Here is a 16,286-nt window from a genome sequence, read left to right on the forward strand (position 1 = left end):
GTTGTTGAGATTCTATACGTAGGAGAATATTTTGGGTGTTGTTGAACGAAATCTGAAGTCGACAACTACTTCTATTATTGAGACACAAAGAGAGATTATACTTATCAGTGTTTCAAAGATTACTCATACTTTTCAAAACTCAAACAACTATTATCATAAAATTATATCTAACTTTTTTTATATTACAAATAACACTTTAAACTTTGTTTGAATCTTATAAAAATTAACGAAATTTGTATTATTTAACTAGAATGCTATACAATTGTTCACATGAGAGAGATTCTTTAACAGGGGATAGCAGCATTAACAATCTTCACCAATATGCAGTAAATGTGACAGTTTTCAACATCGGACAAAAATGGCTTACTCATTCATACTCATAAAAAAAAATAAAAAATCATTGCATGTTTTTTACAAAATAACCCTAACATTTATAACTTTTTATTATCATTTACTCTTGTCCCTGTTTGGTGAAACCAGAACAGCCTGAATGATCCAAAAAGTAAAAAAAATATATATATATATATATATTTTCTTTCTTGAACTTGAATTTTAGAATTAGTCTATTTCAAAACTTTGAATCAATATAGTGTTTTATCTTTTGAAATACGTGAATTTAGTCCTTTTAATCAAATTTTGTTAAGTTTATTTGACATTTCAAGTGCATTTCATAATAGTATTTGACTTAACATTCAAACAAAAATGTGTCAAACAATATAAATAACTCGAATACAATTCTTAGATGGGACGAAACATCAAATAAACTAACAAAATTTGATTAAAATGACTAAATTCACATATTTAAAAAAAATGAAGGACTAAATTGATCCAAAATTTTAAAATAAACTAATTTCAAAATTAACCGAAAGTTAAGGAACTAAAAACATATTTAATCTACAAAAACCTAGTATATACACCAACACCATGTTGCTAAGTTAATATTGAATTTCATTATATTAATTAATTTTGAGTTTGGATTTTATTAATGAAATAATGTTATTGAAAATATAAACTCCATTGATTTATTTAAATTTCAAAGGTGTTAATTAAATTTTATTTTTAAAATTATTTTATATAAATTAAAAGCATAATTAACATTTTTCCATAGCTGCCGATAAAAAGAAAAAACATTTTTCCATAGCTTCTTGGTTTTCTTTTGTCTACTGCTTTTAATAAATATTGTCTTTCTACTCTCTTATTTTAACATTTCCTTACCGTTATCTCTCTCAGAATATGTGTTGGAAGTTTAAATAAAATAAATGCAAAAGATAATAACGAAAGAAATTGTGATTATAATAGTTATTGTTATCTTATCGTTCAACTTTTAAAATGATAAACAAATAGAATTTAGCATTTTACAGGTATGAAAATAGAGGAAGTATATTTTTAATGGTTTTAATTATGCACATATAGAAAAATAATAACTTATTTCGGTAAAATAAAAGTACTTATGAATATGAATTTATTACTTCCTTGTTTGCAATACTATCTGATTGGTGTTTGAGCTTATATTAATAATTTTTAGTCTTATACCGTTAATATTTCAATAAAAATTATCATTTATCATGTTTTTTAAATTTTATATTATTTCTTTTAATAATGGCATTATATTTATGCTTTATTTTTAATTAAATATTTTACCTTTGAAAAAAAGATAAAAGACAAAATTAGCTTGGCAAAATAAAAAATGTAATTGTGTAAACTATTGTTTAACAAAAATAACTTTTTATAGTATGCATTGTGTAAACCACTTTTAATCTCGTACGTTTACTAAACCTAAGTCATAGAATTTGTTAAAATTGAGATCTTTTTTCGTTAAACAAAAATACTAATTTTCAATCAATATTTTATTTCTAATAAAACCTTTCCCCCTTTAGTAACAAGTCTGATTGCAAGGAACATGTATTTTTAGTTGAGTGTTTATTTTTAAATGGCAAAAAATCAATTTTAGATATATTAACTTATTTTTTCAATAAATTTAACAAATATTCATTACTTTCTTTTAATACTCTAGAAATTTTAGTATATGTATACAAGTGCCACTAATTTATAGGATCTTTTTACTTTGGTGTAATGATAATGGTACATGATTTTCTTTAAAAAGAAAATTACAAAGTAGGTAAAGTGTATTTTACATTAATTTCATTTAATTACAAAAATAATATTAAAATTATATAAGAACTTATGATAATAGAACATTTATTTCTATCTATTGTTAGGTAGATTTTTTTTTTATTCTCAAGAATCTAAAATTAACAATCAAATTCACTTTTATTTCAATTCCTATCATTTCTTATGATCATTGAGCCTTTTAATTAATTTGTTTTCACCCACATAATTAATCAACATCTTTAACTCAATTTTTTTGTTATTACAATGTAAAGCTATATTGCACCTTATTCCTCTAGATATCTATGGAATCGCATCATAAAATTGTATAGAGATAAGAAGAAAGAAGCTATACCTTATTCTTCAATGGAGCACAAATAAAGATTTTTGTCCTTTTTACCTGTTTGAATTCAAACTTGTTGATACTCAAATAGAAAACTAAGGTAATAATTTCATTATCTTTACGTAGAAAGTAAATAGAAGATTTGGAATCAACCATATATATGAAGATTTGTATGGAGAATTTAATGCCATTTTTGTTCTCATTTGACAAAGTTAGAACTCTAGGAGTTTCAAAAAGAATATGATGCTTCCATATGAAAGTTGAATATCATAAACTTTTAATTGATCCTTCTCAAAATTACTCTCTCATCTCATAATTGAATTTAATATATATATATATAAATAATTATCTTTATTCTTAATAAAAATTTAAATTTATATATAAATTAAATAAGTTAATTACATTAAAATTTACTATTGTAGTAACTAATTATGCAAGTATTTCAACTCATATCGACGGATAAAATTTGTTACGAATAGTTGGTATCTGCGAGTATCTATTACCCGTTGGTAATACCCATCTATAAACGAGTTAGGTGGGAATCATATTATTCGTACTCACATATATATGTTACCCATAAAAAATTAAAATTAAAATTTAATTTATATTTAATTTAATTTATTTTATATTTTATATTGTTTTGTAATTTTATTTAGAAAATTTATAAAGTATCTTTTCTTAAATATCTACCAATATCTATGGATACAGGTATTCTTTAAATGAGTAATTGAGCAGGTAACATGTTGGATTTTTGTCTAGGTCATGTAACGGGTAGGCGCTACTCGTGTTCGAGTGACCTGTTGTCATCCATATTCATATCCATAAATGAAATGAGTTAAATTATCTTTTATCTTGTTTAAAAGTAAAATAATGGAGTGAGACTTTGATATTAATGAGTATTTTGGTCATTTTTAATATGAGAGTCTTATCCTAAGTTTTTTTTTTCTTATCAAATAATATCACCATTTTTAAGTTTTATCACCAATATTATTTTAAGGTTATACCTACCTGATTAGTAAATAGACTTTAATGTGTCATTAAGCTTGACAGTTACTTATAATGATGTTTTTCAGTTATATAGTCGTTGTGTCATTGAATTGGTGATGTGTTTATTTGTCATACCTAGTAAAGAGGCTTTAATGTGTCATTAAGCTCGACAGTTACTCGTAATGATGTTTTTTCAGTTATATAGTTATTGTGTCCTTGCATAGATGATGTATTTATATGTCATTATTTCATAACAGCCTAATATAATAGTCATATGTGGATAGGGATGACAATGGGACGATTTCGGGTCCTATCCCCACCCAGAGAACAAAATTCATCCACATCACTAGACCCAACCATAACGGGTATCAAATATTTGTCTTAAACATTTATTAAATTTACAAACGTTAAAGTTACCTAGTTGATAAAATTTAAAAAAATATATATATAAATATAAAAGGAAAACAATTTAAGTTAAAAAAATATTTTAAATGTATGTTTACTTCAATTTTTAAATTTTAATGAAATATCGTTTTGTGTATATTAATAAAAATTATAATACATCATTTGATCAAAATCACATAAAAAAATAAAGATTAAACTAATAATAATTGAAATTTAACATATATCTTTCATCTTTTGAACTTCAACTATGGTGATAAAAAAATATTCATGACAATTACATTGAATTATTATATTATAGTAAATAAAATTTATTTATATGATTACAGTGATAAATTTACATGTATGATAATAAATTAGAAAATAAAAATAATTATATAAAAAATATCAAAACAATATTCTACATAATCAAAATAAACAACAAATAAAAATATTAAAAAATCATCAAATGAAAACAATTTGATAGATCGTTAAATAATTTTTTAATAAATAAAAGATTTATGCTATTGAACACTTAAATGGATAGTGTTAAACATTCTGATGTGAAAATTAAATATACAATAACTAAAAGTATTAAAAAATTGTAAAAATATTCAAATGTGAGAAATAAAAAATATTTAATTGAGATACATCAATTAAACATAATTGTATAAAGATTATGATAAGAAGAAAAACATCATGGAGATGCAAATGAATTTTATCACAAGCTAAACAATTAGAAGAAATAAAAAATAGATAATGTATATTGTGTGTGTATAATTACTTAATAGGCTATTAGTATTTTAATAATTTAAATGGGATGGCCATAGACAAGGATTAATATTATGGTGGGTATAGGGACAATGACAAAATGGATATGTACATTTTCATTCTCAATTGAAAAAGTTGAATATTACTTATACACATATCCATATTCATACTCATACTCAATCAACGCAAAAAAATTTCTTCAAAACAAAACGAGTTCAGAGAATACCCACAAACAAATTTATTTATCATTTATATATGTAGATATGTCAATTTCATCATGACCTATAAATATATTCTCATGATCTTGCCACGTATCTTGCATATACACAACTCAATTAATCAAGTACGATAAAACTAAAAGCACTTGACTTATATTGTTTATAAATTTTTACTTGTTCTTTAATTTCTTTCAACTCAAAAAAATAATTTGTTATATTTGATTAAGAATGAGAATTAGTTTTTTAATCCTAACACTCAAGGTCTTACATGTAAGACTTTTTTTATGCTATACATCAGTATATTATTCGGTTGACATTTTTTTTTTATATTTAAATTTAAGATTCTGAACATGTATTAAAAATATTTATATTTTCAAATCAAATTAAAAAAAAAAAAACTCAATATCGTTCGTTTAAAAAATTTATAAATTTTTTTCTGGTGAAAATAAATCAGTTGATCTAAAATGGTTTAAAATCAATAATAAATATATGGTTGAATTACAAAAAGATCTTATAAGAAGACAACCATTTTTCTGAAATAATCTCACAAATAAGGACATAGAGCATAATATCTTACAAAGAGCATAATAATTTTCTGCAATAGAATGTGATGAATGAAGAAACCAGGTGTATAAATAAATTTGTATTTTAGCTTCACGTTTTCAAAATTTATTGTGTCTCTTCTCGAAATTTCTGCCATGAACGCGTAAAATCCATTGAGATGTTTTCATGTCTTCAAGAACTGGATTTACTCTAGTATTAAATGTTTTCAGCAATTGCAGCAACAAAAAGTGTTTGTGTTTTGATTTCTTACTTTCATTTTTCACTTCTTAGTTACAAAAATGTACATATTGTCTTTATAATTTTTTATGTCAAAAATCTATACAGAAAATAGATGAATAGGAAATATTTTCGGTGCTTTCTATGCAAATATTTAAAAAAATAGAAATAAAAAATAAAAACACAAGTAAGCCCATTAAAAATACTTCTCTGGTCAAAAAATGAAAACAATAAAATAAAATTTAGGTGTACTTTTATTTTAGAGAAAATCATGAAGAGAATATCTAAATAGATAATATTTATAATGAAATAAATAGTGAATGTATATAATTTTTTTATAAATTTTTTTATCCTTTATAAGTGTGTTTCGTTAGACCGATAAACTAACTATGAACTTATAAGTTAATTTGACTAACATAAAAAATGTTTGATAAGTATCTAATTTATTTTAGGTGTTTTTATTTTACTTGAGCTAAACTTATAGCTTGTGTAACTTGTAGTTTGTTTAATTGTCTTCCCTATCCCTTATATTTTAATATATTTTCTTAATATCTTTAGTTTCTTTTTATTTATTATACTTATATTTTATAAAGGAAATTAATTATTGTACTGTCTTTAGTATTTATTGGATTACCTTTTTTAAAAAAACTAGCTTATCAATTAAAAACTAGTTTTTCAACTAAAAACTAATTTTCAACTAGAAGCTAGTTTATGATGCAAATTTTTCTATCTATTTAAAATTGATTTCATCTCTTAGTAAAGTTTTTTCAAATGATTTCAATCGGAACATAAAACCCATATACAATGTTTTATGTTTTTGGTCTTTTAACTTTCAGTAAATTTTAAAATTAGTCTATTTCAAAATTTTGGACCAATTTAGACATCCATTTTTCAAAATATGTGGATTTAGTTCTTTTAATCAAATTTTGTTAAGTTTATTTGACATTTCAAGCGCGTTTCATAATAATATTTGACTTAATATTAAATAAAAAATGTGTCAAACACTGTAAACAATCCAAATACAATCCTGAAATGTGTACGAAACATCAAATAAATCTAATAAAATTTGATTAAAATGACTAAATTCACGTATTTCGAAAGATAAAAGACTAAATTGGTCTAAAGTTTCGACATTGATTAATTCCAAAATTCACTGAAAGTTAAGAGACCAAAACCGTATTTAACTTTTTTTATATGATAATTTTAAGCATATAATAAATATTATTTAATCAATGCTTTCAATAACACGTCAAACCTTGGTAGTTTTGTTGAACGAGATTTTAACCAGCGTTGAACCAACAATCACGTACAACAAATCAAAGCATTCAAATAATCAGTTTTTCTTACAACTAAAAGTTGAAATGCATAGCACACGGCACACGTACGAATTTTTTCACACTCACACGTAAGAAGCCTCCAGAAGTTTAACCCACAAGCTATTTGTGAAGAAAGCAACGTGCGAGTGTGATGGAACCACACACCCAAAAACCCTATATATAGCTTGTAGTGACTATTTTTTATTGTTTTTTTTTTCTTTTATCTTAACCTATTAATTTAGCTTTTATGTGTTAATAGTTTGTTAGCAATTAACCATGGCTCAATAATTTAATATAGATGTTTGACCACTAAGTTCCTTGGAAATACACTTTAGGTCTTTGACATTGAAATAGAATACAATTTTTATTGTCTATTATGAAACATTAAGAAAGAAGAAAACTTGCACCAGTTATCGAACCATCTACTTCAATTAAAGTATTAGACATGCAATGTTTTTTGATTAGAAAATTATACCATGACTTCTATTTTTTCAACTCTCATTCTTTATTTTCTGACGTGGTTTAGTGTGAGTCATTGATTCTTTCAGAGAAAAAACTTTAATATATTAATCAATGGTCTACACTACACCACGTCAAGAAGTAAAGAACATGAATCAACAAATGGGAGTCATAATATCATTTTCCCTTCCAATTATGTTTGAATGGGGGTTTAATAATTGTGGTTTATTATTATAAGAGACTTTGGAGATGATAATTGATAAGAAAAGTCATGGTTATGAATATTGTGTGATAAAGTGGGAGATAAGTGAAAGTGACCCTAAAGAGCATTCACTCTTATCCTTGAATAGGGGTAACTTGTGAACGTGGAAAGAATTGGGACAAGTGGCTTTATTGTTGGAAAGTGGCCAAAGAGTTTTGTACAAAACAATTACGACAAATGGGCCTCCCCATGGCTTGCTTTTATGTTAGGGTGACCACTTCACTTTCTTTCCCTTTGTCCTTTAAAACTTCTCAATAGTCATGCCCTATCTCAAGTTTTTTTTTTTGGAAGGATTTGATTACGTATGAATTTGGTTTGGTGTTTTGAATTTTCAAATCATTTTAGATTTGTTAGTATTCTAAGTGAGTTTTATTTGGTCTACCCTACCTGCTTGATTATTGGACGACTCAGTTTATGTTAGTATTTACTGTATATAATGGGTGCAAAACTTCATTCTATAAATTGTTTTTATAAGGTTGAAAATCAAGTTAGACATTCCCTTTTAAGGTGGTATCAAAGTTGTTCAAAATCTATCCTAACAATATTTATTTTTTGTTGGATTTATCGTGTCACTTGATAAAGATAAGACATATTTACAATATATAAGTTGGTGTAGACCCCACCTTATAAAACAGTTTTATAAAAGGAGAATAATTTTTCGACAAATATTTTGTTGACAAAATTGCTAAATAGAGTAATTTTTAATTTTTTTTATGGAGTTACAAAAATAAAATAATAAAATTTTAGGATTTTTTTTACCATAAATGGTTGTTTGTCAATGTTTGTTAAAATTTGTCGAAAAAAACTGTCAAATTATCATTTCTCATTTATAAAATAAATTTAAACTTAAAGTTCATTTTTTAATAGTTTACTAAATCATTTAACCACTAAGTTAAATGGGCAAAGAGTCTAAGAATTTAAATGTGAATCTTAAATTTGTATTTAACTTTATTTTCATACAAAACCACATATCTTTCCTCTTATAAAATCTTTTTTTTTATTTCCATTTATCACTTTCTCTTATCAATTTTCAACTTCAAAAGCAAACCCCCCTTTTCCTTCTTTTTGCTTTCTTTTGACCCTTAAATTCTAATCACTTTTCTTCCCACTTTCCAAATGGATTCCATTTTATATTTATGTGTAAAGCAGAGAACAAGAGACAAGAAAACCAAATACAATTTACACGGTGGGTGCTATCTTAAACAAAACAAGCAAAGAAACCGTATACAAAAAAAAAAAGTTTAAAACATTGCTTAATTTGGTATGTTAGAATTTAACAATTTGAATGGAAATAAGTCCTTTTAAGAGTATTCACATACTTAAGTAATTAAAAAAAATATATTAATTGTCTAGAGCATGTAGTCTTAAAGAATTGACACTTAAGAGATCACTCACCAAGTTTTATTATGTGTGATCTATGGTGGGTTGTGTGTCCTTAGTTGGACAAAGTGGATCAATCAAATAAATTTTTTTTTTAAATTATAATAAACTAGATAAAACAATTACTAATTTATTTTGATTCATCAAAAATTTGATCCGATCGGATTCATTTAACAAAACTTCAATCCAATCTTTATCTTAATAATTTATAATAAAGTTTCAACAATCATTTTATGCATGTGCCTGTGTTCTTGCATGCTCTTATGTGCACAAATGTAGTAATACTAATATATTATATTCGCTACTTAGAAAGTTCTATGCAATTAACCTAGGCACTTCTATTTGTGTCATTCATTCGCTCAAAACATTATAATCAAGTTTTTTTTAATTTTAGTTTAACATGTTTGATGTTAAGATTGAACGCATACTACTAAATCAAAAACTATAATTATTAATCAGGGTGTAACTTTTTTCAGTTAATAATGTAACACAAATTCAAACATTACGATTTGATTATGATCCGGTCCATTTGATTTCTATGATGAAATAATTGATGTCACTTACAACACTTAAATCATTCCTAGACCATTTTCAATGAAAAAAAAAATTATACTATAGAGTTTTATTTCCCAATTTTACTGTGTCATTTCAATTTCATCAATTCATTAACCAATCCAATGAACAATGACGCATTCAATTTGATTGATGTTATAATTTGATCTTTGATTTGTTTTGGTGGATGCATAATATGTGGTAATTAATTAAGGTGGCAAGTTATGAACGTTAAGCAAAGAGGGTCACATCGTGAAGAACAGTACAACAGCAGTTGAAAGTGGTTGTTTAGGGCACAAATTAGTAGTGGGGCCCACACGGGCTTTTTTGAGCCCAAAAAGGGTACCATGGCACTGCATTAGACATAGACAGCATTTGGCATGATCATCATTTCACTACGCTAAATTTTTGAATCTCTTTGGGAATCTTATATGGTGCAAGATTGATGCCATCATCATCATCATCTCAAACTACACATTCAATCCCCATAACCAAATTCATGAAACTTTTTCTGGTTTATGCATAATTGCACATGCAAAATTTGGTCATGGTTATCATTGATTCTAAGTGTTAAAATCTACTTCTATTAGAATTAGTTTATTTAGTCTATTTTCAAAATTTTATCATTTTTATCTTTAAATTATATAAATATGTAAATTTAGTCAATTTAATCAAATTTTATTGAATTTATTTGACATTTCAAACGTGTTTTAGTTAATATTGAAGCGGAAATGTGTTAAACGATATAAACAACTCAATGTTATCATGAAACATGTTTGAAACGTCAAATATACTTAACAAAATTTAATATAAATAACTAAATTCATGTATTTCTAAAGTGTAAAAACTAAGATAGTTAAAATTTCAAAAATAAACTAATTTCAGAATTTCTCAAAAAATTCAAAGAACAGAAACATATTTAACTCCTATAACAAACATTCATAAGATGGTTTTGTATAATATATTTGGATCTAAAATCAAATTTCATGAAAAAAATTGTGTATAGTTTTAAATTAAATTATAAGTTATTTTGTTTTTTAATTTTATAAAATATATGTAAAATATTTCAACTTTTTATTAGAAAGATGTTTTTTAATCTAGTTTAAAACAAAATAAAGATACAGAGTCCGTTTGATTATTATATATGAATGCTTTGGTCTTAATTAGTTACATTATTTTTTCTACATATTGTTTCTAATTTGATCTTGCATAAATTACACCAATCTTAATAAAGTGTAAGTACCGCATATTTGTGAATTGATCAATCACGACAATAATCCAAAGATAAAAACAATGAATTTATTGAGAAAATTTGCTATTTTACTAAAGCTATATAATAAAAAAATTATTAATTTCTTTATTTTGACTGGTTATATAATACATGGTCTCTATCTATATGATGTATTCCACTGAAATGAAGGAAGACCTAAAATTCCGGTTTAATATGATAATTAAGATTATGAAGGCAAAGTCAGATTCCACTAATTTATTTAATGAATCATTGATTTCTATAATTGCTATACAAAGAAACTGGTCTCCAGTGAAAGTAACAGTGCAGTGAGTTCTTTTCTTTCCACACTATTTTCCAAATCAAACTATTAATTTCAATCTTAACACCTTGTCGATTTTCTGACACTAAACACGTTCATTTGCTTAGCTTTCTTCACTTCAATTATTATACTTAATTAGTATTAATTAATTATTATAATTCAATTCAACGAATCGTCGGCTATTAATCGTCACATTGTGCCGACTATTTTCATTTAAATATAGCAAGAATATATATATATATATATATATATATATATATATATATATATATATATATATATATATATTAATTACAGCTATGGAAACCGTTATTCTGATTTGACCCGGCTCGATCTTTTAGTGAGTCAATTCAACCTGGCTCATTTATTAGCGAGCTAAAAAAATTTAAACTCGATTTGACCCACCGCGGGTTGGTGTGTTAAACGAATTGGCTCACGAACTCACTTAATTAAAAAAAATACAATTTATTTATTTATTTTTTCAGTCAAACTATATTATAATTCTAATTAAAATCTAAATATACTTTAATACAATCCAAATACAAACTAAAATCACAAAAATACAAATTATCTATGTGTTGACTAAAAAAATAACTTAGCATGATCCAATACAAAGCTCAACTTAACAAAAAATACTTGAATAATCCTTTATTTGCGGGTTGGTAAGCCAACCCAGCTCATTGCGAGCTCAACCCGGATGAGCCAGGTTCTAGCTGAGTCTGGTCAAAAATCAACCCATATTAAAATTTGTAAAAAAATTTCAACTCAACCCAATCCAAATCCGTGATAAACCAAATTGACTCGCAGCATGTTCAACCTATTTTCACAGCTTTAATATATATACTATTGTTCAATTATCTCTTTTGAATTTTCTTCTCATGTTGTTCTCAAGTTTTTGTTTCTTCTTGTATTACATTTCAAATTCAGGTTTCAATTTTCAAAAAAAAAAAAATATAATTTTAGTCTAATTCTTTATTATGTATGTGCTTTTGTTGAATTGAAACTGATTTTGTCTATATATACAATGAATTGATTAATTTATTATTATTTAAATGAATCTTAAAAAATTTGTTTGACACTATGACACTTGTCTTTGTATTAATTAAATATGAATGTAACCCGAAATTCAGGATTGTATTCTAATTCTGGCCACATGTTATAGTATAAACAAAATTCTCTCTTTCTCTTTCATGAAATTTGAGTTATTAACTAAGCAGATCCCTGATTTTTGTTTCTTTATTTAATACATAAAAAGGATTTGGAATATCTCATTTAAAGTTTTTTGAACATTAGGTGTCACGTCAAATTTCAAAACATAAACTATTTAGTTACCAACAATTAAAATAAATAAATAAAATGCTTCTTTTTAGATTTTTTTTCTATAAATCTTAAAAACAATTATAGGAATTTCAAAGAAATCATACGACATTAAAAATTCAATGCAATTACAATGTTAATATTGACCTGTTAGGTTTTAGATATTTATAAGCTTCCATGGGACACTGATTGGGAAAATAAGGTGCCCCTATCCTTTAAGTATAGATATGCCAAAGGACAAGGAAACTATACCCTACAAATACGGGTACAATCAACATCAACAAAACAAGATACTTTTCACACATGTTTTTACTCTATCCATAATGCTACACATAAATTATCTCAGATAGAGAAAAACAAATTAACAAAGAACAAAAAATGTAAGAGAAGTTTTAGACTTCCAAAATTCAAAGAAGACAATGCATAAATAAATTTAAGTATGTTAAGAAATAGAATTATATATTAATGAACGATCCCAGGATGAAAAATAATAAATTTAGAAAATAACACATTTTGTTAGAATATATCGGTTTTAATTTATAATTTTAATATAATGTTTAGAAGAGCACTTTAAATCTAATTCAACATTTTAAAATTAACTTATAAGATAAAATGTGTATTTACTTATATATTAAATTGATTTTATTTTTAACTGATACGAGTCCTCTAAAAAAATAAAAAAATATATTATTAATCAATATATCATGCACATATAAAAAAGGTTAAATATATTTTTGTTAATTTTATTTAACATTTTAAATATATTTCACAAGTTGTATATACAGTTTGATATATTTATATTCTAATGTTAATCAAAAAATTATTATAAAACACGAAATGTAAAATAAATTTTAAAAAAATTAGTTAAAAAAAACTTAAATATAAACATTTTTAAAATTTATGAAGTTAGATCAAAATTTAGAATTAGAGAAAAAAATATATTTAATTATGTAAAAAGTTATAAAATATTTGATACTCATGACGATGATGGATTCTCTTGTATTTGTGATGCTTCCTTAAATATTGTGTTTTGTAGATCTATATTTGGAGGTAAATATATAGGATATAGGTTATATTATTGTGTGCATAATGATGGAGATTTGGATTAATTAAGGGCATTTGATAGGGTAGGGATGGAAAAGAGAGACATTGAAGCTTCTTGCACGATCTGACAACCTGCTCATGCTGCTGCTACTGCTCCCTATTCAATTCAAACCTGCATTTCACCTTATCTATGCACTCTCCAAATTTAATTAAACCACTCTATTTTTTTTTTTATATTCTTCTATTTTTCTAGCTCAGGAAAATTAATGAACTTAAAAAAGAAATAAACTTTTTATTTTAAGTGACACAAAAATATTGCACTTATGGATAGATATGCAGTATTCTGTAGAAGTGGAAGGATATTAAATGTCAACGATTTTGTAAAAGTTCATATTTATTTTTGTATTCCAATATATCAAATTTTTGCTTTATCTTATCCCTATTACGATATAAATATATTTTTTATATATATCTACTATATATATATATATATATATATATATATATATATTATTTTAAGTATTAATTAAATATTTTTAAAAATTATATTATATTAAAAGATATACACTTTTAATATTAAATATTAAAAAATAAATCATAATTAAGTAAAAGTTAAATAATTATGAAAGAACAATACATTGTTTAAAAATGTGTGGTTTGTAAATAGTAAAATGTGTGGTTTGTAAATAAATTGAAAAAACAATAACAAAAAAATTAATATAATTTGTTTAAAAATTAAAAGTGTTTTAATAATTAAAAAAAAATTAAATAGATGTTAAAATGAGTTAATCGTACTCATTCAAATTGAATCATCATGGATTTACTTAAAAGTGAGTAAGCTCAATTCAACTTATTTTCATAATGTAAAAAGTTAAATTTTATAATAATTTATTATGATAATTATAATAATTCGTCATAACAAGTAATGCATTGGTTGAATTATAGATAGGATAAAATTTTCTAGAACTATCATAATAGGTGAGAACAATGAGAATTTTATAATAAAATAAAAATTTATTATAATATTTTTATTTTAAAATACATATATTATATCGGTTCATCGTAATAATCAGCATAATATGATAAAAGAATTAAAAAATTTATTATTAATAGATTATGAATCAAATTTCTAACCTAGTTCAAATTTTGACCTATATCTAAAAAATAAAAACTGATTTTTTTTTCTATAAATACCTATCTTCATCCTGTTTAAATAATTGATTATTTCACAACCCAACAATACAAGATACAAGGATTTTGGATAAGAAAGGATTAATTTGTCATCCCTAATGAAAGAGTAGTTAGGTGAGCTGAATTTAATGCAATTTGCACAGATTTTGCAATACCCATGAAATTGGTTCTCTGTTACATCAACTACTTTCACACGTTTTTCAAATCAAACTTCCCTCATTTCGATTCCTCCACTTTCTCTAGGTTGCCCCCAATAAGTTAAGAACTCGTTCTTCTCATGTACAATGCAATTTCTCAATTAATTCTCAAATTAAATTTTTTATCCTTAACTCTCAATTATTACATCATAAATGCTAATAATAATAACACTTATAGTCACTCTCATAATTTGTTTGTTGATATTTACCTGAGTCCTACTAAATTGGTAGCACATCCCTCTACTAAAATAATAATTATGATAGAAAAGGATATTCTTAATTTGATTAATTAGTGGTCTCAAATTCAAATTTATGATACAAAACTACATTAAATATTTAATGATATTGTTTTTCCTTCTCTGTTTCAACAAAATTGTCTCTTTCTAGACCTTTGTGGCATGTAATACAAATAGAATGCTGCCAAAACTCAATGAATCAACCCAAATATAAAAAAAAAAAAATTAAAAAAATGAGAAGAATAAGATCACGTGTGCATATTGATATGGAATCATTGAATACATTTTGGAATTTGAATGGCTTGAAAAAAAATATGGTCCTACCTCTAACTTAGTAAATGGATCAATGGCCCAAGTGTGGCCCACATCCTTCATGGCTACTACTTCCTGCACCCTATTTATTTCTTTCTGTACCTCCAAAGTTTTTAAATGTCAATTTTATCTTTTAGTTAAAGGTTATATATGTTTTTATCCCTTAACTTTTAGTGAATTTTGAAATTAGTCTATTTTGAAAATTTTGACTAATTTAGTCATTCATTCTTCGAAATACGTGAATTTAGTCATTTCAATCAAATTTTGCACATTTCAAGCGCGTTTCATAATAGTATTTGACTTAATATTAAAGCAAAAATATGTCAAACAATACAAACAACTTAAATTCAATCCTAAAATGCATACGAAACATTAAATAAACCTAAAAAAATTTGATTAAAATGATTAAATTCACGTAGTTCGAAAGATGAATAACTAAATTGGTTTAAAATTTTAAAATTGATTAATTTCAAAATTCACTTAAAGTTAAGGGAGAAAAAACATATTTAATCGTTTAGTTAATAATATATTTTAACTTTTTTCAGTTTGGTCATATGACACACACTATTAATTGCTCATCATTTTATTTTTCGTAAAAATCAATCTGGAACTTTGTCACATGAAAAATATGTTCCGGAGTAACGAATGGCAATGGCGTGAGAAATGGAGGTGTAGAGGGAGAAGATAGGAGAAACCACGACAGTGCATCTATTAACACCAATTGTTTGCTAAGTTTACACCTCACTTTTTTATCTCATTACAAAAAGAATTCTTTTTTGACCCAAACTACGGCCCAACAACTTAAACTCAAACTATGATAGGTTCTTTTTCATTGTTTCAATTTTTACATATTTGGACTTTGGACTGAAATTTATTTTTGG

This window comes from Vigna unguiculata, chromosome 4 (assembly GCF_004118075.2).
Source record: "Vigna unguiculata cultivar IT97K-499-35 chromosome 4, ASM411807v1, whole genome shotgun sequence".
NCBI lineage: Eukaryota > Viridiplantae > Streptophyta > Magnoliopsida > Fabales > Fabaceae > Vigna > Vigna unguiculata.